At 48.5% G+C, this 24,533-nt stretch overlaps 1 long non-coding RNA gene across 2 annotated transcripts; it reads right to left on the bottom strand.

Moving 5' to 3' along the window:
* Positions 1–12: 12 nt before the first annotated feature.
* On the bottom strand, positions 13–24,008 carry LOC139016771 (uncharacterized). 2 transcript variants are annotated; one of them, XR_011472719.1, is made up of 4 exons: positions 23,738–24,008; positions 7,188–7,258; positions 6,827–6,903; positions 13–464 (listed from the first exon to the last, which is right to left on the bottom strand). It is a non-coding gene; the product is annotated as an uncharacterized lncRNA (long non-coding RNA). The 2 variants fall into 2 exon arrangements; XR_011472718.1 differs by lacking the exon at positions 13–464 and having other exon boundaries at positions 6,768–6,903.
* Positions 24,009–24,533: the final 525 nt, after the last annotated feature.

Below are 24,533 nucleotides of genomic sequence, written 5' to 3'. Positions count from 1 at the left end.
GGGGGGGGGGGGGCGCTTTTTTTATACTGTGGTTGGGTGAGGGGCGGGGACCTGAGCTGAGGTATTTAGCTGAGGAAGTTTCAGCTGCAGAGGGTCAGCAAGGTATTCAGGAAGGAGTCAGTATCTGTGTGGGGGCCGTCAGGGAGAAGCCAGTATCTGTGTCTGGCATGCTGATCTGTGAGAAATTCCAGGGGAAGTCCATTGTGTCATCACATGACTGCATGTATCTGATCCTGGGCTCTCTCTGACCTAACATCCTGGCCTTTTGGTGATAGGGGATGCCGACTCATTCTGGCTACTTCCAGTTGACCAGGGACACGGGGGTGTGGGGGTTGTTTAAAGGCCAGGGTCAGGTAGAGGCAGGTCAGAGGGGAGCCGAGTGTAGGGATGAAGCAGGAGCTGGTTCACAGTCACCCGTGACATCTCCGAAATCCGGGAGCAGATGAACTTGAGGAGGCAGAGGGCTAGGAGAAAAAAGACACAGATGAGAATCAGGGGCCCTACCCTGGGTAGGACCCAGGTAGCTAAGGGGCTTTGGAACCAGCTGAAAGGAGAGTTGTCCTGGAAGTGTCCTGCATGTAGTTCTTCACTCAGCTTAGTCAGGGTCTTTACGTTTTACTCCACTACTCCAGTCTCGTTGATGTAGCAGCAGCATTCTTCTTGAAGGAATATGCAGGTTCCTCCTCTTTCTGCACTCAGAAGGTCTAAGGCGCTCTGGTTCTGTAGGGCTACTTGGACTACTGATGTTATGTGTCGCAGTAGGGATGCTAAAGAAGCAGTAGTGGACTCCAGGGTTAACTGGAGCTTGTCATTAAAGTCCTGAGCCATGACCAGACTAATCCTGAGGACTCTCTCGCCCCCCCTCCCCGGCAAGGCCTATGGAGGTAGCTATACTCCAGTGACAGGGAGGAAGGCGGCCTAGGGGGCCCGGGGGCTGGATGGAGGGAGCAGCCAGGCGAGCTCCGACTCTCCATACAAGGTTAGTTGGGGAACTACCATGACCACGAAGCAAGGACTGGGGTCAGAGGAGTTTATGCAGTTGCTTAAGATGCCGTTGTACCAAAAGAAGGTACCCAGGCTGGCCTTGGGGAAACTGGATGGGATATAGTTCTGGGTGCAGTTCCAAGTGACTCGCCCTCCGATTACTGGATTACTGGTCTGGTAGCATATCCTTGGGGGCAGGGTGGGCTCTGGAGTTTCAGGTTCCCAAAGGGGAATGCCAGCCACAGGAGGCTGACATTTACCTTTCCCTTGGGTTCTTGGAGAAGTCGTGAGTGGGATGGCAGCCAGCAAAGACCTTCGGAGAGAGGTGCATAGAAAGCAGTGCGAGACATTGGGCAGGGTGTGGGTCTCATTGAGGAATAGTAGGGTGTGTTGAATAAGTCGGAGCCAAGAAGACAGGACTTCTACTTGGGGGGAGTCAGGCAGCTTCCCTTTAAGGGACTGTTCGGCCTGTAGGATGCTGTTGGAGACCTGGACTTGGGCCTCTTGGGCCAGGTCATATTCCCAGGAGATGTAAATGGTCCCTGAAGGGGTTGAGCTCCAACTACTTAAGTATAGCTTTCCCACAACACCTGTAACCCATTGCTGGTCTCAGGGATCTCGGATTATGATGTGGAAGGCCCCCTTCTCCCCGATAAAGGAGCCACCCCTGTAGGCATCATTGACAACACAGTCTCTCCAGCGGCAACCCCCATAGGTGTCAACATCTTGATTACACCTGTCTGGGTCCTCTTGGTCATAAGCAAAACAGGCATAGGGTCAGCCACCATTGTATATTGACCGGATGTCACCCTGATCCCTGTCTGGCATCTGACCAGGGGGCAATCCTGAGATCCTACCTGCTGGGTGACTTGTTTGCCATTCTGGTGGTAAGTTTCATGGACCTTGAACCTCCACACATAAGCAGGTAGGGGTTGGTGTAGGTTGCTCAGGGCCAGGAGGAGAAGGAGGAGGGGGTGGGTGGCTGAGGCGGACTTTAGTGGGTCCCAACACCTCACATTTACAGAAGTCACGCTGCACCGGAGTCCTCTTGAGCCTGGAGAGGTGGTGCCACGATGGGTCACCGAGCAGCTTGGCTGCGGTGGGTGTTGTAAGGATCACGATGTGAGGTCCCGTCCACCTAGGCTCCAAGGCTTGTGGATGTAGGTTCCCAGGGGAGGGGGATCAGTAAGGAGACGGTGGTTGAGCAAGAAGGGTCTCCCATATAGGAGCTCAAAAGGACTTAAGAAGGCGGGGCTCCTTGGTGTAGCAGAGTTTGGTCAGGGCCATGGGCAGGAGGTCTGGCCAGGAGCTGTGAATTTCTAGAGAGAGTTTAGTTAGATGGTCCAATTCATTGGAGTTGAATGGCTATGATGAGGGTTCGAGCCAGTGACAGACAAATCCAGCAGGATGTAGAAGAGGAGGGATTGATGTTGGAGAGTACATGGAAAGTTGTGTGATTGAGGGTGGGCATAGGAGTAGGTCCAGGGTTCATAAATAGAGAGTGACACTAGAGGATTTCCCATCCCAGACAGTAGAATTGATGACTCCCTCATCATACCATGTCCGTTTCACCTGAAAATATAAAAAACCTGAGCAAAATTGGAGGGTCCCTTGCCAGGTAAGAGCCTGTGAGGAATGATGGGTCATCCATCAGGTCCTGGATGGTGTCGCCGAATCTTCTTCAGGGATGGTGGGAGGCATTTGGTGAGCCTGAGAGAGGTAGGTATTGCAGTGAAAGTGAGAGGAAATGTTAGAATGTGCTATTATCCAAGGGAAAAGAGAAAGGGACAGAGCAGTGGAAGCCAGGGATCTGGAGGTTGGAGAAAAGGCGGGGAGGGAGGGAGCAGGTCGTGCAGCCTGTTTCCAGGCCTCTAGCAGCTTGGATTATAAAACTGCTGCATTTTTTCCTTTGGGAAGGGTGGAGCGGGATGGGGCGAGAAGGCGCTGAGGTCAGAGTAGTTCTCAGTTAAGAAAAGGGGACAGTCGTGGAGGAGATAAGGAGATCAGGTGTTCACAGCGAGACTGAGGTAGGCCACTGAGGTAGGCGAGACTGAGGTCTGGGACAACAGGGCCCCATAAGGGGCCTCGTGGCAGTGGATGGTCGGCATCCCTGTAAAGGGGGACAGGAGCAGGGAGTCTGAAGGGCACAGTGGCCACTAGGATGGTGAGAATATCTCGTCCTAAAAGGGGCACGGGGCATGCTATCATCAAGGAGGCAGGGAAGGGGTCCGGTGGCCAGCGGGCAGGTGGATTTGCCATCAATACCCATGACCGAGATCTTGGAAGGATAAAGGGGCCCTAAAAAGGAGGGCAGGACAGAGAAGGTAGCCCCCATGTCGACCAGGAAGGTGACCTGTTGCCTTCAGTGCAGCCCTGGGCTCGGCGATGGTGGTGGGGGCCGTCGGGGCTGGGCATCTTCAGTCTTCAGCCAGTCCCAGCATGGCCAGCGGTGGGTCATGACCTGGAAGGGTGGCCCCTCCACACTGGGGTGCAGAGGGCCTGCCACCTTTCCAGGGGAAGTCACTTTTCAAGTGGCAGCTTTGACCACACGCTGGGCAGGGCTTGGTTGGAGCCTGGGGCTGGGGGCACTGCATTGTCCAGTGGCCTTCATCTCTGCATTTGAAGCATTCTCCGGTGGCGTTCCTTTTGTTGCACCCCACTGCGCACAGCCCCCTTAGGGCCATGCGTGGCTGCCATTGACCTCAGGGCCAAAACCAAGGCGTGTCTGCAGATCTACCTTCTGTGAAAGGCAGGCCTGCCATTCTGACTGTGCCTGCTCCTCAGGGGCATTAAGAACCTTCAAGGCCATTTTTCACTTGATCTCGGACCGGGGTATGAGGGAAGAGGCTGTTTTGGAGCTAACGTTCTCAGGATTTGGGCTTTCAGGGATAGAGGAGAAGGAAGCTGCTGGTTAAGAGGGTCTGAAGAGAGCCCAGCTGCAACCTCTCGCAAAGGGAACTGGCCGGCCACCTGTGAATTAAAGTGTTGGCAGTCATGAGGGAGGAGATTCGGTGGAGCGCACAGAGGAAGGCGGGCAATTAGAATTTACAGAGGGTACTGCATGGGGTACAGGTTACTAGGCAGGCCCGTAAGGGGAGGGGAGAGAGCGGGAGAGGTGGCCTGGGTGGGCGTGGGAGAGTTACCGGAATTCTTTGATGAACGCAGTGGGGTTGGCAGAGAAAGACACCAGCTGCTTCTCAATTGTAGTTAAAAGTCACAACCTCCCAGGGGCGGGGCAAAGGGGAGGAGAGATAGAAGGAAGGTGGAGCCTACAGACGTGTGTGTGTGTGTGTGTGTGTGTGTGTGTGTGTGTGTGTGTGTGTGTAGCCTGAGGACGAGGGCGCAGTGCACACAGCGGTAGCGTGCAGGAGCGTGGGGTTGTTGTCCAGGCCTTTTGAGTTTTTGGCTTCTGTGGGGGCGGATGGAAGAAGGGAGGCGGGGCCAGGAGGCTGCAGAGAAGGCGAGGCTGGAGGAGGGTCTGGCAGGGAGGAGGGGAGAGTGTGGATGGACAGGGGCACAGAAGCTGGTGGGAGAACAGGCGGCTTTTGCCAGGGGATGTTCTGGGTGGTCTCCAGTGTAGGGGGGGGGGGTGGGGTGGGAGGACGCTGAGACGATGGCAGTGCCGTCGCCACCACACACACACAGCACATGAACCCACACCCCCACGCACCACAGACACCTCGGGCTCGGAGGCACGCAAGGCCGCTGGGCAGTGCAGGGACAGCCCAGAGGGAGGAGGAAGGACCAGGCGAGGAGAGACCGCAGAAGGAACTGTGGGGGGAAGAGATGGGGACACAGACTGGGTGGAGAGAGGGACTGAGAGAGAGAGACTTGGGCACATTTCCCAGTTCGCTGGCAGAAATTCCTGAGATCGGTGCGGATGGTAAAGTCAAGGTCCCATTTTCAGACTGAGGCCATGCCACATTACAGAAATAGGACGCAGTTCCGGGGCAGGCATAGTGTTTAGCCAGATCGGTGAGCCGGCACCCTAGAGGTGTGCTCAGTCAGGTTTGGAATTTGGATTCCCCCTGTGCTTGATCCCGTGGCCTGTAGAGGGGCCAAAGGCTGGTGTCCCAGCAGTTTAACCCACGCTACGGAAGGACGATTGGGCCTGGAAATGTAGGGACGTCTCCACTACTTCCCTGGTCCGGAGGAGCCTTCCTGGAAGGGTCCGGAAAGAGGCAATCTCTGACTCTGCCGCGTTTTATGGACAGAGATGCTGGCGGGCAGGTGGCCACCTGGGACCGGCACAGGGGTGGAATGGGACTCAGCGCTGATGTTGCCAAACTGGGAAAAGTTGCTGAGCTGAAGAGATGAGGTCCTGATGGGTCCAGAGCTACAAGGAGGAAGAGGCAGGCACCCCAAGCTGCAGAGGGACGGCCAAATGAGGTGCTCACGTCACCCAGGTTTCAAGGCACCAAATGTTAGGTTAGGTGGCTCAGGAGGCAGCATAAGAAATAAAGATTCGAGTGAATCAGAAAAGAAAAGAGAAGGAAAGGTTTATTTCTGCATCCCCGGGAGACCCACGTACTCCAAAGACAGGGCACGTGGATTCACGCCAACAGGGAGGGGGGGCGCTTTTTTATACTGCGGTTGGGTGAGGGGCGGGGACATGAGCTGAGGTATCTAGCTGAGGAAGTTTCAGCTGCAGGGGGTCAGCAAGGTATTCAGGAAGGAGTCAGTATCTGTGTGGGGGCCATCAGGGAGAAGCCAGTATCTGTCTGGCACGCTGACATGTGAGAAATTCCCAGGGAAGCCCATTGTCTCATCACATGTCTTCATGTATCTGATCCTGGGCTCTCTCTGACCTAACACTTCCATTTACAATTTTTTTCTTAATATCGACTTTTTTTATTTTTCAGGTAAGTTCAGTGTAGGTGCATCTTAGTTAAATAATTTTACATAAAAAGTTATCTTAAAGACCATAGACATGGATTGACGAGAGAGGGGAAGAGCAATGTCAATAGTGTCGAAAACGATCTATTGAGGACTTGAAATGCCATTGCAGAAAATTTTTTCTGTTTAAAAAACTGCAACAGCGTTACTCTCCATGTTTTCATCCACATGCACTTGTGAATCTTTGTGCTCAGTGATGAATTTTGTTAAGTCTCATAATAGGAGTAGCCTGATGGATGAAAGTAGTAGCTTGTGCATATTTCTGAAGGTCACGAAACATAAACCTGATGTAAAATCTCTGTCATCTATGATGCAGCAGCAAAAGTGCCACTGAAAATATCAAACGAAGTAATAAAGTTTTCTGTCGGACTATCAGTGCACATGTATACATTAAAAAATAAATATATTTTTCATCATCATATACTGTGTTTTTGTCGCTCAAATGAATTTTATGATTTCTTCAAGGTTCTTCACATATGTACACCTTAAGAGATATCAAGTAGGTGTAACATGTTCTCAAAAAATTAGGGTTGGCACGCAGAAGAATTTTGAATCAGAGATTTTGCTGGTTTTGGCACCCACTCACAAAAAGGAGCCCACCCTTGGTATAGGTTATTCTGGTGCTCTGTCCCCCTAGCTCACCAGTTATTTATAATACATTTGACCTCCTATCCATAGAGGATCATTCACTTTCTCCCCTCTCAACAGGCCTTGGGGTTCTCAGAATATTTGGGTCCCTGAGCCAATTTCCACCCCCTCCCCCCATCCCCCACACACAAGCCTTTAAGATCATGCATAAATGTGTGCCCTGTCCTGGAATAGCAGGTTCTTCACTCTGAAAAGCTAGTGTAAAATTCACAGTAGGTTTTTGGTATTTTTTTTTTTAATTAAAAAAATTCCCAGCCCGGCCAGTGTTGCTCAGTTGATTCAATGTCGTCTCACCTACCAGGAGGTCCATGTTGAATTACTGCTCAGGGCACATGTCAGGGTAGTAGGGGAGCATGTTTCTTTCCCTTCCTCTTTCTGAAATCAATAAAAATAATAAAGAATCAAAAGTCTTTTGAAAAACAAACCACAACAAAAAACCCTTCCTAACTGTTGGACAGCTATCAAGGAGTTTCTGGAGATAAAGAAGAATGTGTGAGCAGTAACTGACCAATTCTTTCCTCCTCAGGACTTTATTTCAGGAAACATACTTTTGGGGCGACTTCTCCATTCACTTGTCCTGCCTCAGCCTCTGTGGACCCCACTGCGGGTCATGTGTGTGCTCCTCCGCTCCCTCCAGCTCAGCCCAGCACCAAACCTACCTACTTCCTTCTGTGTCCAACACAGATCCTTCGACGCGTGATTCCAAGTGAATGTCCTGGTTCCTCTACTCCTGCAAAGAGAGGAGAGTCATTACTACATCACATTAAGTCGGTGAGAGTTAAATGCCTGAGTGAGTGAAAGAAATTCTGAGTGAAAAAGATTGACCTCAATGACCACAGATAACTGCTGGTGGCTTAGCAATCTGAGATGCAGAATGGTGCCAACCACACACAGGACAACAGCACAGCGTCCCCCAGTAAAGCAGTGGGGCTGGGAAACAGGCCAGCATGTTTTGTGGCAGAAGAAAGCAAGGGAAAGGCAGAATTCATATTTATGTGTCTGTTTCTAGGAGGGCTTTTTCTGGAGAAAGCAGCCGCCTTGGCTAAGGGATACGTTTAGACCTCTCAATGCCACATACAAGCAAAACATGGCACAGATGCTACATGACAAGGATTGTCTAATGAGGATGAGATTTTCTATAAGAATAAAGGGTAAATGGGGACAATTTGGAGTTCTTATCTGAAATGGTTAGCTGGGGTTCTAGGCAGAGTGCAAGGGCCTCCAGTTCCTATGTGGTTATTTGGTTTGCGGATGCTGTTCTCTTGGTGCCTGCCCAAGTGACCTCCCAAAGTTCCTTACTGAGAATGAAAGCAAGTGTTTTTCTCTGTGTTGTCCAGTGAGCCAGCAAATACATAGTGTGTTTAAGGCACAGCTTGGGAATGGGGATCAGTGAGTGTGGGGAATCCAGGTGGTGAGGAACAACAAATGGGATCGTCCTGGAGACTCATTTTCTGTCCCCTTTCAGTAGCTCACCAGATTGCTAGCTCAGCAGGTACCAGCAAGTAATGGAAAAATAGTCCCCTTTTCCAATGAGATAATTTCTTTCATCCAACAGCTTTCATGGTGGTGGTATAGATGTTCCTGCCTCACCTTTCCTATAAGCGTGATGCATTCCATGCAGGCTCCCTCTCCACAGGACCTGTAGCCATGGGACACATGGTCCTACTAAGTCTGGCCTAATCCCCTTCTATGGAAGCTTGGGGATTAAGTAAATTCTGTTACATTCTTTTAAATTTTTGAAAAGATTTTCTTTAAATGTGAGAGAGAACAGAAAGAAGGAGAGAGGAACATCAATATGAGACCAAAACATCCCTTGCATGCCCTCTCTCGGGAATGGAGCCTCCAACCCAGGCGTGTGCCCTGACCATGAATCTAACTGACAACTTTGGGGTGTACAGGAGAAAATACAAGCCTCAGAGCCACTCTGGCCAGGGCTATGTTATTCTGATTGGAAGTGTCCCCCCAAAACAACCAAACACTATATTGACACATGTGTCCTCTTTACATGCTGGCTTCAAGGAATTTTATACCCACAATAATCTATAGGTTGTTAGCATGGCTGATATACACAGGAAGACTTGGAGCCTGGAGTCAAGTTCGCAACCATTACAAGGGCATCATTTGTTAACATATGAACAAGCTCAAAGGGTCTCAAGTCTGTCTCACTGAACCCCTGTATCACAGTGTATTGGGCGTTAATTTCTCCACATATGAACCTGTCTATATTTTAATATGGATTTGCGTGTATATACATAAACTTGGAAAGACACACAAAGACTAGTGATGTTAGGTGTTTTTGCTGAAGAAATTGGTTGGCTGTTGGACAGAAGTGGAAGAGTGACTTCCGTACTCTTTGCATTTTTCTTATTTAAAAATTGTGGTAAAATGCCCATACTATAATAGTGACCATCTTAACCCTTTCAAAAACTATATTTTTATTGATTTCAGAGAGGAATGGAGAGGGAGAGATAGAAACATCAATGAAGTGAGAATCAGTGATTGGCTGCCTCCTGCACACCCCCTAGTGGGGATTGAGCCCACAACCCAGGCATGTGTCCTGACTGAACATTGAACTGTAACCTTCTGATTCATAGATTGACTTTCAGCTACTGAGCCACACTGACCCAGCCCATCTTAACAATCTTTTAGTGTACACGTCTGTGACATTAGGTACATTCACAGTGTTGTGCAATGATCACCACCATCCATCCCCAGAACATTTTCATCTTACAAAACTGAAACTCTACCGATGCCTGCTCTCCAGCCCCTGGCAACCACCACTCTCCTTTCTAGTCCTGTGAATTCGACCACTCTGACACCTTATACAAATGGGATCTTACGGTATTTGCCTTTTTGTCGTTGACTTTCTTCACATAGCATAGTGTCCTCCAAGTTCATATTGTAACAAGTGGGAGCACTGAATAATATTCCAGTGTATATAGCATATTTTGTTTATCCTGTCCTCCCTTGTTACCTTTGCTTCTACCTTTTTGCTATTGTGAAGAATGTTGCTATGAATATACTTTTTTTTAATTTGAGAGAGAGGGGAAAGGAGAAGGAGAGAGAGAGAAACATAGATGTGAGAGGAGAACATGGGTCGCATGCCCACTACCGGGGATCAAGCTTGCAACCCAGGTATATCCTCTGACCAGAAATCAAACCAACCACCTTCAGGTGCATGGTAGGACACCCAAGTCACAGAGCTACACCAGCCTGGGCTCCGTTGTTATTCTGATGGTTATTTCCCCCAAAAAAACAACAAAACAGTATATTGACACATTTGTCTTCTTTACATGCTGGGTTCAAGGAATTTTTTGCCCACAAACATCTATCGGTAGTTAGTGGGGCTAATATTATACAGAGGAAGACTTGGAGCTTGGACTCAAGTCCCCAACCATTACAAGGGCATCATTGGTTAATATTTGAGCTCAGAGAGTCTGAAGTCCGTCTCACTGAACCCCTGTATCACAGTGTATTAGGCCTCAGTTCCTCCTCATATGCACCTGTCTACATGTATGTATGGATTTGCTTGTATAGGCATTGATTCTGGAAAGATACACAAAGACTGGTGATGTTAGGTGTTTTGGGTGAAGGAATTGGATGGATGTTAAGACAGAAGTGGAAGGGTGACTTCTGTACTTTTTATGTTTTTACTAGAGGCCCAATGCATGAAAATTGTAGTAAAATGCACATACCCTAAAATTTACCATCTTAACCTTTTAAAAATATATTTTTATTGATTTCAGAGAGGAGTGGAGAGGAAGAGAGAGAGAGAGAGAGGAGAGGAAACATCAGTGAGAAAGAATCCTGATCGGCTGCCTCCTGCACACCTCCTACTTGGGATTGAACCTAGGTATGTGCCCTGACTGGTAACAAAAGGTATTTGCTACAAAGCTGGAGCACATTCTGGGGAAATAGCCTAGAGACTTCAGAAACAAAAGTATCTAACATAGATTCTTTAGTTGCTTGTGTTGCTATGTAGCAAAATCTTTCATTTCTGCAAATTTAGCAGGGTATGGAATGTAAATATATAAAACTGTATGGGGTTTTTCCAGGCTAATATGCAAACTGTCTCCTCCGGAGTTCGACTGGGAGACCGTAAGTTCGATGGCTCAGTATGATGTGCGCTACAACCAGGGGGCAGCATGGAAGGAAGGAAGGTCCCACCTGGCAGCCAGGGGAGGGAGGCCCTCCCCACCCACCCCGCCCCTCCCCACCCACCCCGCCCCCCCTGCAACTCTCCCCCCCTTCTTCCCTTCTCCCCCTTCCCCCCAGCATCTGCTAGGCAGCCTACCCATGCACGACTTTCATGTACTGGGCCTCTAGTATAAATAAATAAATAGTATTTCTCCAAATTAATATTAAAAGGCAAATACTCATAACAGCAACAGGGAGGCATCAGTCTGGACAGCATGCACATCTCCCTCTAGAGCAGTGATTCTCTACCTTCCTAATGCCGAAACCCTTTAATACAGTTCCTCATGTTGTGGTGACCCCCAATCATAAAATTATTTTCGTTGCTACTTCCTAACTGTAATTTTGCTAAGGTTATGAATCATAATGTAAATATCTGATATGCAGGATGTATTTTCATTGCATAGTGATTAATCACAAAAGAAGATGTAATTACATATGTGTTTTCTGATGGTCTTAGGTGACCCCTGTGAAAGGGTCCTTCAACCCCCAGTTTGAGAACCACTGCTTTAGTGCATCAGTGAGGCTCATTCAGTTCTAGGCTCCTGGGAGGTGCAGCTCAGGTGACCACGCTGCTCCAGGCCTGTGGTACCTGTTGCTTGTCAACCATTGGTTCCAGCAGTTACCTAGAAAATTGGAGGATAGGACTTAGGGCTTCAAGACGGTCCAGAGTGAGGCCCCAGCAATTCCCTAGGGCCTCATTCCTGCCCGCACCAGGCGGCCAGCTTCAACTTGAATGGACACTGGGACAGGACACCCAGGCAGCCCTGGCCCCGCCCCCGCCCACTTGCCAGTCCACCCAGGCAGCGCTGGCCCCGCCCCCGCCCACTTGCCAGTCCACCCAGGCAGCGCTGGCCCCGCCCCCTCCCACCTGCCAGTCCACCCAGGCAGCGCTGGCCCCGCCCCCACCCACGTGAGGACCCATCTAGGGTTCCGCTCTCCTGGTGGCACTTCCGCTCCCCTGGCGGCGCTTCCCCGGCAGGACCAGGTGGCTGAGGTGGGGGCCTAGATGATTTGGGGCGGGGGAGCGGCGGGGGCAGCAGTAACCCCAGGTAGCAGCCGCCAGCTCCTCCCCCACCTCTCCCGACCCGACCCGACCCCCAGCGCCTGGGGCCATAAGGGGCTCCCTGGCTCAGACCCAATGCTGTGTGGTGTACGTTGACCACAAAGGAGAAGAGGACGACGAAGCCGGGAAGCAGAGGAGGCCCTGGATTCCGAGGACCCCAAGGAAGAGGACGGCGCAGCCAGTGGCTGCAGGGAAAGCGGCTTCAGGAGGCACAGCGCCTACAGGTACCCACCCAGTCCATGGCTGCGGGCTCCTGCCCGCCTCCTCTGCCCTCACCCGAGCTCTCCCAAACCCGAACCCCAACCTCCACTCCCCTGACTGAGGGGAAATGACAGGGCACATCGAGTGACACTCACACACAACAGAAACACACACAGCACAACAGAACAGCACACCTACATCTACTCTCTCTTACTGGCTTCCTTTACTCAGATGATTACTTTAAGACTAGAGGCCTCATGCAGGAAATGTGTGCACTGGAGTGGGGTCTCTCAGCCCAGCTCTCGGGGGAAGCCCAACTGATGGCTCCCTGTAGGAAGCGGGCCTTAGCCAGCACTCAGACATCCTTAGCACTGCTTTGGATGCAGATGAGGCTGCAGCCACCACCATTGCACTCACCAGCCGTGAGCCCAGCTTCTGGCTGAGAGGCGCTCCCCCTGTGCCAGCGAACTGACCACCAGGGGCCAGTTCCTGTGTTTAGCGTCTACCCTCTGGTGGTCAGTGTGCATCATAGTGACCAGTCATTTCGTCATTCAGTTGTTTTGCATATTAGCCTTTTATTATGCAGGATTAGTCCATGTTGTTTTGCATATCAATAATTCATTTTTATTGCTGAATAGTATTCCATTAATAATGGATATATCAGTATATTTCAACACTGATGGCTATTTGAGTTGTTCCAATTTTTGACTTACAAAAAAAGCTATTATGAATATTTATGTACAAGTCTGTTTATGGAAATATACTTCTATTTCTCTTGGTAAATACCTGAAAGTGAAATGGCTGGGTCATACAGTAGGTGTCTGTTTAACCTTAAAAAAAAACTATTTTCCAAGTAACTCCTTTGTCACTAATATAATTCTGTATGTTTCCATTTATAGTATCTTACCTAACCATTTGGCCTGCTGCCTCTGCCAATTTAAAAATAATATTGAGGTCTTGCCAAGACAGTGAAACTGCATTGTGAGACTGAATGTGTGACTAACACACCTTGTGATGAGTCTGAAATGCCCGATGATAGACTTTTTATTTTTATTTTATGTTTTCACTAGAGGCGCTGTGCACAAAATTGTGCACGGGCAGGGAGTCCCTCAGCTTGGCGTGCACCCTCTCCAATCCAGGACATCCCTCTTGCAGTCCGGGACCACTGGCTCCTAACTGATCAAGGGCCTGCCTGCCCGATTGCTCCTACCCATTCTACCTGCCGTCCTGATCGCCCCTAACTGCCCTTCCCTGCTGGCCTGATTACTCCTAACTGCCTTTGCCACATTCCCTGCCACCCTGGCTTTTTCTGGAAGATGTCCGGTCTGATTAGCATATTACCCTTTTATTAGTATAATTTCTTTATTTGTAATCAATGACGATACATTTTAAGCAAATAAAGTAACCGTATTATTTTTATTCATTTATTCAGAGTTCAACTCTAAAATATTAAGAACTACTCCTTGCTAAGAGTCTGATGAAGGGAAGGGTATTTCTATTAATGGCTACGTCCTGTGTGTTGTGCTCTCTGCCGGGTGCTTTGCTTCCAAAAGAGAAATTGTTCATTAGTGTGTCACAGTTTGTAAACTCTTTTGTATGCATTAGGTTTCAATTGCCCTTTGCAGTGTAGACAGACGAAGATACATTTTTATTTTGTTTGTTTCTGCAAGTTTATGAAAAGAGTACAAATGATGCTGTTTTATGTAAGTTTTATTTGGAACCTGACAGTTTTTGGATCCATCACCAGAAGCTGCTACCCAGCCCTTCTATGGCATGGGAGGGCTCTTTCTTTTTAGACTGTGCAACTCTGAACTTGCTCTGAAGCACAAGGTGTTCTATCCACCAAACAGTCGTGTGCTTTTAAGTATTTTTCCACACGTTAGGTTTATTGGCAGCTACTTGATAACTTCCCAAATGTGTTTTCATGCCCAGATAGCTTAAATACAAGTTTCTATCAGTGATCTGTGCTACTGATATAGAGTCAGTGTTGCTTACTTTTCAAAACAATGTTTTGACCAATGATATTACTCCCTTCTTCCCCAACAGTGGGCAGAATAGGCATATTAATCTCCTTTTAAGGTGAGTAAAAACAAGATCAGAAAGGGCTAAGAGCTGTCACCTAGAGCCCAGGTCTCCAGCTCCCAGTTTTGGACTTTCCACAAGACCATCCATGCTCCTCTTTCCCCGAATGTTACCCCCTTCTCCGACCCTTATCATCACCAGCAACACTTTCAATTCTTCTGGAAAATAAACCCAGCTGCTCAATGGTACACTTGACCTTCACACAGTCAGAATCTTTAGATGGTTCCCTAAGTAAAGCTGAAAATATAAGAAATTACATGAAATGATAGCAAAGTAGGCAACTGACAAAAGTTGTTTCTCCCTTTCTGTATTTTAGGACCCCAAAAATTATTTCATAGATTTATTGAACACTAGAGGTTCAGTGCATGAAATTTGCACATGAGGGATCCCCTCAGCCCAGCCTGCACCCTCTCCAATCCGGGACCACTTGGAGGATGTCTGACTCACAATATGGGACCACTGGCTCCTAACTGCTCATCTGCCTGCCTGCCTGCCTGATCAGCCCTAACTGTCCCCCCTGCTGGCCAAGTCACCCACAACTGCCCCTCCTGCCAGCCTAGTTGCCCCCAACTGCTCTTCCCCTGTCGCTGGTCGAGCCTAACTGCCCCTGGCCTGGTCACCACTTACTGCCCCCCGCCCCCCGCCCCCCCCCCTTGTGCCGGCCTGGTCGCCCACAACTGGCCCCCCCACCCCCCACCGTGGGTCTGGTTGCCCCATGCACCATGCTGCTTGGTTGTTTGGTCAGCCCTCACTAACTCCCTGTGGGCCTGGTCACCACATGCAGCCTGCTTCTCAATCATTTGGTTGCCCCTCACTAATCCCCCTGCCACCCTAGTTGCCTCATACAGCCTGTTTGGTCGCCTGTTCAGTTGCGATGGTTGCTTAGGCTTTTATATATATAGAAGATTCTACAGTGGTACACAACCTGGCAAGTCTCTTAACGTACATCCCGAGTACCTGCCTAAATCTTAAGCACAGAGTGAGGGTAGACATATTGTTTTTTCTGTATAGAGCCATCTGTTATGGGGCTGGCATATGTGAAGGCAGGGCCCAAGTGAGGAATAGGTGAGTTAGTGCAGAAGGGTGGGTCCAGAAGAGGACGTGTTAGCCGTGGGTGTTAATCGTGGTCATCTGTGATGGTAGCAAGAACACAAGCATCCTGAAGAGTGGAGAGAGGAAGGCTCAGGCCCCCTCTGCATCTGAAGCAGGACAGGATGGGTGCGTGAATGTGAGTTCACAGTAGATCTGCAGAGTGTCTAACTGAGTGGGTCTTCCAGCCCTGGCTTTCCTCCAGTAACTGGCTGTTGGCCCTTGGGGCCCAATGGTATAGTCCTAAATATAGTCACCATATGTCATGCTAGGGAATGTTCTAAGTAACCACTTTAAAAAAAGAGACAGTTTCTCCTTTTGTTGTGTCAACAATCATAGATGTAAGTTGGGGTTTATTTTTCTCCTCTCCAAATGGCACTCAAATATTTGCTGAGTCCCTATATATTGGACTGGGATGTAGGCTCTGGACTGACAAATAGCTGTCCCGTGAGTCTTTCAATATCAGATGTGATTTCTTCTTTTTTGACAGATGAAGAACTCCTATTAGAAGGAACTGTCATAAAAGCCTTGCAAGGCCGACAGAACACCAGCACTGAGTTGACCATTGAGCCAGAGAGGGCATCCTCTATCAAAAGTAGCGACACTTCCTCATTTCGTATGAGTGAGCTGCTAGACTCTAATAAATTCCTGAATGAATCTCCAGAGTGAACCCCATCCTCAGGCATATTAATAAAGCACTAGTGGCTCAGTGCATGAAATTCGTGTGTGTGTGTGGGGGGGGATGCGGGGGGTTGTCCCTCAGCCTGGCATGCATCCTCTCCAATCTGGGACACCTCGGGGGATGTCGGACATACCTCTCACAATCCGGGACCGCTGGCTCCTAACCACTCACCTGCCTGCCTGCCTGATTGCCTCTAACCGCTTCTGCCTGCCCGCCTGATAGCACCCGAACTGCTCCCCTGCCAGCCCAATTGATGTCTAACTGCTGCCCTGACAGCCTGAGCGCCCCCAGCTGCCCCCCCCGCCCCCCCACCGGCCCAATTGCCCCCAGCTGCCCTCTGCTATAGCGACCCGCCTCCTCCACTGGGATCCGCCTACTTTACTTGAGGTGGCGGAGATGCCCATACTGGCCTCTTCCGCACCATGTGGAGCAATGGGACCCCTAGGCCTCACCACATGGAGCGGCCACTGGGCACCGCCTGCGTGGTGCATGTGGCCATCTTGTGGCGGCCATCTTGTGATGATGTCGCATGCAAGGACGTGAGGACCACCTAGGCCAGGGGTGGGCAACCCCTGACACGGATGCCATGTTTGGCTGAACCATATGTTTGGCAGCAAGAAACGCAAGAAGGGGGAGTGGAAGTCTCAGGAGGAGGAATTGTTCCTAAAAACGTAAGTAACTGGGAACACTTAGAGTTCTTATCTAAAATGAGGAAATAATGAATAGTTATAATGAGTTATAATAATGAGTAACTTTTGCTGGCACGTGAGACCCTTTGTTATAAGCTCCCATTTACAATTTTTTTCTTAATATCGACTTTTTTATTTTACAGATAAATTCAGTGTGGGTACATCTTAGATAAATAAATAACTTTACATAACAAGTTATCGTAAAGACCATAGACATGGATTGACGAGAGAGGGGAAGAGCAATTTCTATGCCTCTGCCTTAACTCTGCCTTCCTAGATCCGACTAGTGTTTTGGTTTCATCCACATACACTTGTGAATCTTTCTTCTCAGTGATGAATTTTGTTAAGTCTCATAATAGGAGTAGCCTGACGGATGAAAGTAGTAGCTCGTGCATATCTCTGAAGGTCACAAAATATAAACCTGATGTAATTTCTCTGTCATCAGTGATGCAGCAGCAAAAGTCCCACTGATAATATCAAACGGAGTCATAAAGTTTTCTGTTGGACTAGCAGTGTACATGTATACATTAAAAAATAAATGTATTTTTCATCATCATATACTGTGTTTTTGTCGCTCAAATGAATTTTATTATTTCTTCAAATTTCTTTTTTTTTAAATATATTGATTTTTTACAGGGAGGAAGGGAGAGGGATAGAGAGTTAGAAACATCGATGAGTGAGAAACCTTGATCAGCTGCCTCCTGCACACCCCCCACTGGGGATGTGCCTGCAACCGAGGCACATGCCCTTGACCGGAATCGAACCCAGGACCCTTTGGTCCACAGGCCATCGTTCTAGCCACTGAGCCAAATCGGTCAGGTCTCTTCAAGTTTCTTCACATATGTACACCTTAAGAGATATCAAGTAGGCCTAACATGTTTTCAAAAAATTAGGGTTGGCACGCAGAAGAATTTTGAGTCAGAGATTTTGTTGGTTTTGGCATGCACTCACAAAAAGGCTGCCCACCCCTGACCTAGGCTTTTATTGGTATAGTTTATAAAGCATGTATTTGAAATGTATCAATTCATAGCTAACTCTAGCCTTGAGGTAAGGAATTATAGTGTAAATAGTCAAGTATTTATATGCAAATAACAAGGGCCATAGGCAAGACAAACAGGGCTGAAGCTGGAATCCCTGGGGAAGCCAATACTTCCTCAAGCAGCAGTGTGGTCCAACCAGGTGAAGAGGTCTTCTCTCCCTTGTTTCCCCAAGACACTCAGTCCCTGAGAACTGGCAGACACCTCCTCTCCCAGGGGTATAGGCTATTCAGGTGCTCTGTCCCCCTGGCTCACCAGTTATTTATAACATATTTAACCTATCTGTACCGGATCATTCACTTTCGCCCCTCTCAACAGATCTTGGGGTTGTCAGAATATTTGGGTCCCTGAGCCTATTTGCCCCCCCAAGCTTTTAAGATCATACACAAATGTGTGCCCTGTCCTGGTGTAGCAGGATCTTCACCCTTAAAAGCTAGTGTAAAATTCTCAGTAGGTTTTGGTATTTTTTTTAAATTAAACTCCCAGCCCAGCTGGTGTGGCTCAGTTGATTCAATGTTGTATCGTTTACCAGGAGTCTATGGTTGGATTACTGGTCAGGGCACATGTCAGGGTAGTAGGGGAGCATCTCTCTTTCCCTTCTTCTCTCTGAAATCAATAAAAATAATAAAGAATCAAAAGTCTTTTGTAAAACAAACCACAACAGAAACCCCTCTAACCTGTTGGATAGCTACCAGGGAATTGCTGAAGATACAGGGTAAAGAAAAATGTGTTAGCAGTAACTATCCAACTTCCTTCTGTATCCAACACAGATCCTTGGCTGCATGACACCAAGTGATAATGGTTCCTCCACTCTTGCAAAGAGAGGAGAGTCATTACAAAATCACATTAAGTCATGAGATTAAATGCCTGTGTAAGTAAAAGAAATTCTGAGTGAACAAGATTTAATAATTGACCTAAATGACCACAGATAAATGCTGCTGGCTTAACAATATGAGATGCAGAATGGTACCAACCACACACAGGACAATAGCACAGCGTCCCCCAGTGGAGCAGTGGGAATGGGAAACAGCCCAGCATGTTTTGTGGCAGGAGAAAGCAGGAGAAATGCAGATTTCATATTTATGTGTCTTTTTCTAGGAGGGCTTATGCTGGAGAAAGTGGCCGCCTTGGCTAAGGGATACATTTAGACCTCTCAACGCCACATATAAGCAAAACATGGCACAGAAGCTATACAACAAGGATTGTCTAATGAGGATGAGATTTTCAATATGAATAAAGGTTAAATCAATAGGGACAATTTGAAATTCTTATCTGAAGTGGTTAGGTGGGGTTCTAGGCAGAGTGTAAGGGCCTCCAGTTCCTATGTGGTTAATTAGTTTGCTGATGTTGTTCTCTTGATGCCTGCCTAAGTTACCTCCCAAAGTTCCTTACTGAGAATGAAAGCAAGTGTTTTTCTCTGGGTTGACCAGTGAGCCAGCAAATACATAGTGTACTTAAGGCACAGCCTGGGAATGGGGATCAGTGCGGTGTGGGGAATCCAGGAGGTGAGGAGAAACAAATGGGACCGTCCTAGAGACTCATTTCTTGTCCCCTTTCAGTAGCTCACCAGATCGCTAGCTCAGCAGGTACCAGCACGTAATGGAAAAAGGGCCCCCTGTTCTGATGAGATAATTTTTTTTCATCCAACAGCTTTCATGGTGGTGGTATAGATGTCCCTGCCTCACCTTCCCTATAAGCGTGATGCATTCCATGCAGGCTCCCTCTCCACAGAACCTGTAGCCATGGGACACATGGTCCAACTAAGTCTGGCCTAATCCCATTCTATGGAAACACAGGGATTGAGTAAATTCTGTTTTGTTCTTTTAAATTGCTTAAAAGATATGTGAAAAATATGAGAGAGAAGAGAAAGAAGAGGGAGAAAGAAACATCAACATGAGAGCAAAACATTGATTGCATGGCCCCAGCCACGTATTGAGCCTGCAACCCAGGCGTTTGCCCTGACCAGGAATCCAACATACAATCTTTAGAGTACAGGAGAACATACAAGACTCAGAGCCACTCTGGCCAGGGATCTGTTATTTTGATTGGAAGTCCCTCCTCCCCCAAATAACCCACACTATATTGACACATGTGTCCTCTTTACATGCTGGGTTCGAGGAATTTTATACCCACAAAAATCTATAGGATGTTAGCGTGGCTGATATTACACGGAGCAAGACTTAGAGCATGGAGTCAAGTCCCCAATCATTATAAGGGCATCATTCATTAATATAAGAGCTCAAAGGGTCTCAAGTCTGTCTCACTGAACCCCTGTATCACAGTGTATTGGGCGTTAATTCCTCCTCATATGAACCTGTCTATATCTCCTTATGGATTTGCGTGTATATACATAGACTCCAGAAAGACACACAAAGACTGGTGATGTTAGGTGTTTTGGGTGAAGAAGTTGGATGGCTGTTGGATAGAAGTGGAAGAGTGACTTCTGTACTCTTTGCATTTTTCTTATTTAAAAATTTTGGTAAAATGCCCATACTATAATATTTACCATCTTAACCCTTTTAATAACTATATTTTATGTTGATTTCAGAGAGGAATAGAGAGGGAGAGATAGAAACATCAGTGAAGAGAGAATCAGTGATCAGCTGCCTCCTGCACACACCCTAGTGGGGATTGAGCCCACAACCCACACATGTGCCTTCACTGGGCATTGAACTGAGACCTCCTGATTCATAGACTTTCAACCACTGAGCCACACTGACCCGGCCCATCTTAAAAATCTTTTAGTGTACACGTCTGTGACATTAAGTACATTCACAGTGTTGTGCAATGATCACCACCATCCATCTCCAGAACATTTTCACCTTGCAAAACGGAAACTCTACCCATGCCTGCTCTCCAGCCCCTGGCAACCACCACTCTCCTTTCTAGTCCTGTGAATTCGACCACTCTGACACCTTATACAAATGGAATCATATGGTATTTGCCTTGTTGTCTTTGACTTTCTTCACATAGCATAGTTTCCTCCAAGTTCATATTGTAGCAAGTGGGGGCACTGAATAATATTCCAGTGTATATACCATATTTTGTTTATTCTGTCCTCCCTTGTTACCTTTGCTTCTACCTTTTTGCTATTGTGAAGAATGTTGCTATGAATATGGGGGTACCAATATCTCTTCGAGATCCTTTTAACTTTACCTTTTTAAAGCATATGAATGTGCTGCTTATTTGAAAAACCCCCACAATAAATTAAAACTTGAAAGTAAAATACAAATCAATACGAATGAAAGTTGTACTTTTTTCTCCCACATCCTCTTCAGAATCCCCTGGGCAGCCCTTGAGCCTCCAAAGGATCATTTTACTTGGGGGTGAGGATGGAGTCCGGAAGGACAAAAAGCATCTGGCTCCCCCATACCACACCCTTGTATGGTAACAGCTGGGGACCCTCAGGGGCCTCCAGGGAGGGTCAAGTGCAGCAATGTCCTTGCCTGCCTGCCCCCCACCCCCTGCCAGACCATTGGCCTGGACACATGCAGGAGTTGGTGCCCTTTGTGGGAGCTTTTCACAGTTGGAGGTGGAATGCGGGAGTTGGTGCGTTTTGCAGCAGCCGTTGACAGTTGGAGGTGGAATGGAGGAGTGGTGCCTTTTGCGAATCCCACCGACAGAAACAAAACCATGGCGGTTTGGGACTGAGCCCAGGGTGGAGGGAGTATGGAGACACGGCTTCCGGGCGACGGGGCGCCCCGGAGTCCAGCCTCAGCACCTCAGCCGCCTCAGGTCCTCTGAGCCGGGCCCTTGCACAGGTGGCCTCCTCGTTCTTCTCGAATGTTAGGATTTCAGACAAAACTGGTTCATGAAATGACCCCTCGGCAGGTGCCTTGGGGAAGAGGCGGGAAGGGGCGGTTTTGTTTTCCCGGCTGACATTTCACTTAAATGTCCGGGGACCACCCACAGCGTCCTCGGGTGCTCCCAGCCTGGCCACCCCGCTGCAGGGCCGCCCGGTTCCCGTGCCTTCATGGAGGGTCCTGCTCTTCAGCCAGGGATGCCCACGGAGCCCAAGGCCTGAGACCAGAGCAGCTTTCCCCGAAATCTCCAGTGAAGGGGCCCAGGTGCACACTCCCAGCTCCACCGCAGGAAGCACTGAGCTCAGGGTAACAGGCTGCCATTTGCAGGGCTTACAGAACGCCTGCGGATGCCTCGCTACACCCTTCCGCTGGGTCCGATTTTATTGTGATTATTCTTGTTATTAGATAAAGAAACGTAAACTCAGGAGGGTGAAGGGACTTACTTAAGGTTCATGACAATACCGGTGGAAGCTCGAGGTCACACCCAAATTTAATAATGATAAAGCCCCTGTCATTTTATGCTGCCGCTTAATTTAAGAAATGTTCACTGGAAGAATCTTGCTTGCATTTACTATTACATGGTTTTAAGATATGTGTGCTTGACAAAATTTCTCATGCGTTATAACCTAAGGGATGCTTTATCATCACTCCCAAACTGCCTATTCAGAACTCCCTTCAGTTCCCAGAAAAATGTTGAAACATTCTTTAATGCATTGTAGAAACATTATTCCATTTAAGTGCTGTCCAATTTTACTTTCACAGAGCCCCAGAAGTATAGTAAATTACCAGGTATGTGCCTCAATTCAACCATCATTCTTTTTTCATGGACCATTTCATTATTATTAGCCATGACTTTTTAAAAAAATCTTTATTGTTGAAAGTATTACATATATCCTCCTTTTCCCCCCATTGATCCCATCCAGTCCTTCCCTGCCGCCACACCAGGACTTTACCACACTATTAAGTACATTCACAGTGTTGTGCAATGATCACCACCATCCATCTCCAGAACATTTTCATCTTGCGAAACTGAAACTCTACCCATGCCTGCTCTGCAACTCCTGGCAACCACCACTCTCCTTTCTAATCCTGTGAATTTGACCACTCTGACACCTTATACAAATGGGATCATACGGTATTTGCCATTTTGTCTTTGACTTTCTTCACATAGCATAGTGTCCTCCAAGTTCATATTGTAGCAAGTGGGAGCACTGAATAATATTCCAGTGTATATACCATATTTTGTTTATTCTGTCCTCCCTTGTTACCTTTGCTTCTACCTTTTTGCTATTGTGAAGAATGTTGCAATGAATATGGGGGTACCAATATCTCTTCAAGATCCTTGTATCTTTACATTTTTAAAGCATTTGAATGTGCTGCTTATTTGAAAAAAAAAAAAAACCCACAATAAATTAAAAGTCCAGAGTAAAATACAAATCAATAGGAATGAAAGTTGTATTTTTTTCTCCCACATCCTCTTCAGAAGCCCCTAGGCAGCCCTTGAGCCTCCCAAGGATCATTTTACTTGGGGGTCAGGGTGGAGCCTGGAAGTACAAAAAGGGTCTGTCTCCCCCCCTCCCCCACCCTTGTAGGGTAACAGCTGGGGACCCTAAGGGGCCTGCACTGAGGGTCCAGTGCTGCATTGTCCTTGCCTGCCTGCTGCCCACCCCCCTGCCAGACCATTGGCCTGGACACATTCCTGTGCGCTGCCTGCTGCACTGCCAGTGACTCAAGGCCCAGGAAACCTGGGAATGCCTGGCCTTGCCCTGGAGTCCTGCAGCTGCTGGTTTTCTCATTTAGAAACTCCTTTGCTTCCTCTGCTCCAAACAGCCCCAGCGTTGGAGGGAAAGAGGTTTAGAACAGAAACCAAGGCTTCCCACAATTGGTTCTGACAGTTTTATCTCCCCCATAAGTCAAGGCAGATAGATATTCCCCCTTTACCCAGTGGTCTTGTTATAACATCTATCACAATGTATCAGGTCACCTTCTAAAAACCTTTCAATGCATATCACTGCAGACTTTATCCAAGTGTCTATGCGCCTTTCATAATCTGGCTGCTGGCTTCCTATTGTACCTGGTCCGCTCCACTCTGCACCTCACCCCATTGAACATTTCAGTTCTCCAGCTACGAGAAGCGCCTTCGGCTCCTCTACTGCCCCGGGCACTCCCCCACCGAGCACCTTTGCACTTGGCTGGGCACTACTCCTGTCCTGCTCTCCGTGGCTGGTGCCTCTCAGATGTCATCTTCTTGGAGACTCTTCCCTCCCACACGTCCAGTAAGCCCTCCAGTCACTCCAGTCCCCACCCGCCCGCCTCACCTCACTCTGCCTGTCATGACTTTCACCTAATTTATAACCCAGGGTTACCTTGTCGGTGTGTATCACCCGACTTCTGTACAGCTCTGCTCTGCAGCGGGGGTGGGGCTGGGGTGGGAGTAGGCGGGTGGTGGGAGCGCTGAGGGGACCCGTGCCGGGATGACCCCGCGCGGACCAGCGCTTGACGGCACGGCCAAAGGATTACATCTTTAGCGGTCATTTCTCAGAGTCAGGAAGTGGAAACATTTCTAAAAATTCAGCAGTTAGTGCTAACTCCCTAGCACTCCATAGTCTGTTTTGGGAAGAATGAATCTGCAGGCGAAGAATCCCGGAGTGGGCGGGGCCAAGGAGAGGTCAGGTGCAGAGCTGGCCCCGCCCCTCGCACAGCCTGGCGCAGGCGCAGTGCCGCTGGCGACTCAAGGGTCTGCGCGGAACCCTTCAAGGTGGAAGGCGGGAGTCCGTGCCCTTTGGGAATCCGACCGCCAGTAAGAAAACCATGGCGGTTTGGGAGCTGAGCCCAGGGTGGAGGGAGGATGGAGACACGGCTTCCGGGCGACGGGGCGCCCCGGAGTCCAGCCTCGGCACCTCAGCCGCCTCAGGTCCTCTGAGCGGGGCCCTTGCTCGCAGGCACTGATTTTCGAGAGAGAACTTTCCACAGCAGCTCAGGTGGCCTCCTCGTGCTTCTCGAATGTTAGGATTTCAGACAAAACTGGTTCATGTAATGACCCCTCGGCAGGTGCCTTGGGGAAGAGGCGGGAAGGGACGGTTTTGTTTTCCCGGCTGACATTTCACTTAAATATCCGGGGACCACCCACAGCGTCCTCGGGTGCTCCCAGCCTGGCCTCCC

This window comes from Myotis yumanensis, unplaced genomic scaffold (assembly GCF_028538775.1).
Source record: "Myotis yumanensis isolate MYYU_CA2020_CCGP unplaced genomic scaffold, mMyoYum1.0.hap1 SCAF_9, whole genome shotgun sequence".
In the NCBI taxonomy this organism is placed as follows: Eukaryota; Metazoa; Chordata; class Mammalia; order Chiroptera; family Vespertilionidae; genus Myotis; species Myotis yumanensis.
Note: the sequence above shows the minus strand (reverse complement) of the source record. Positions and strands in the feature narration are given on the sequence as shown.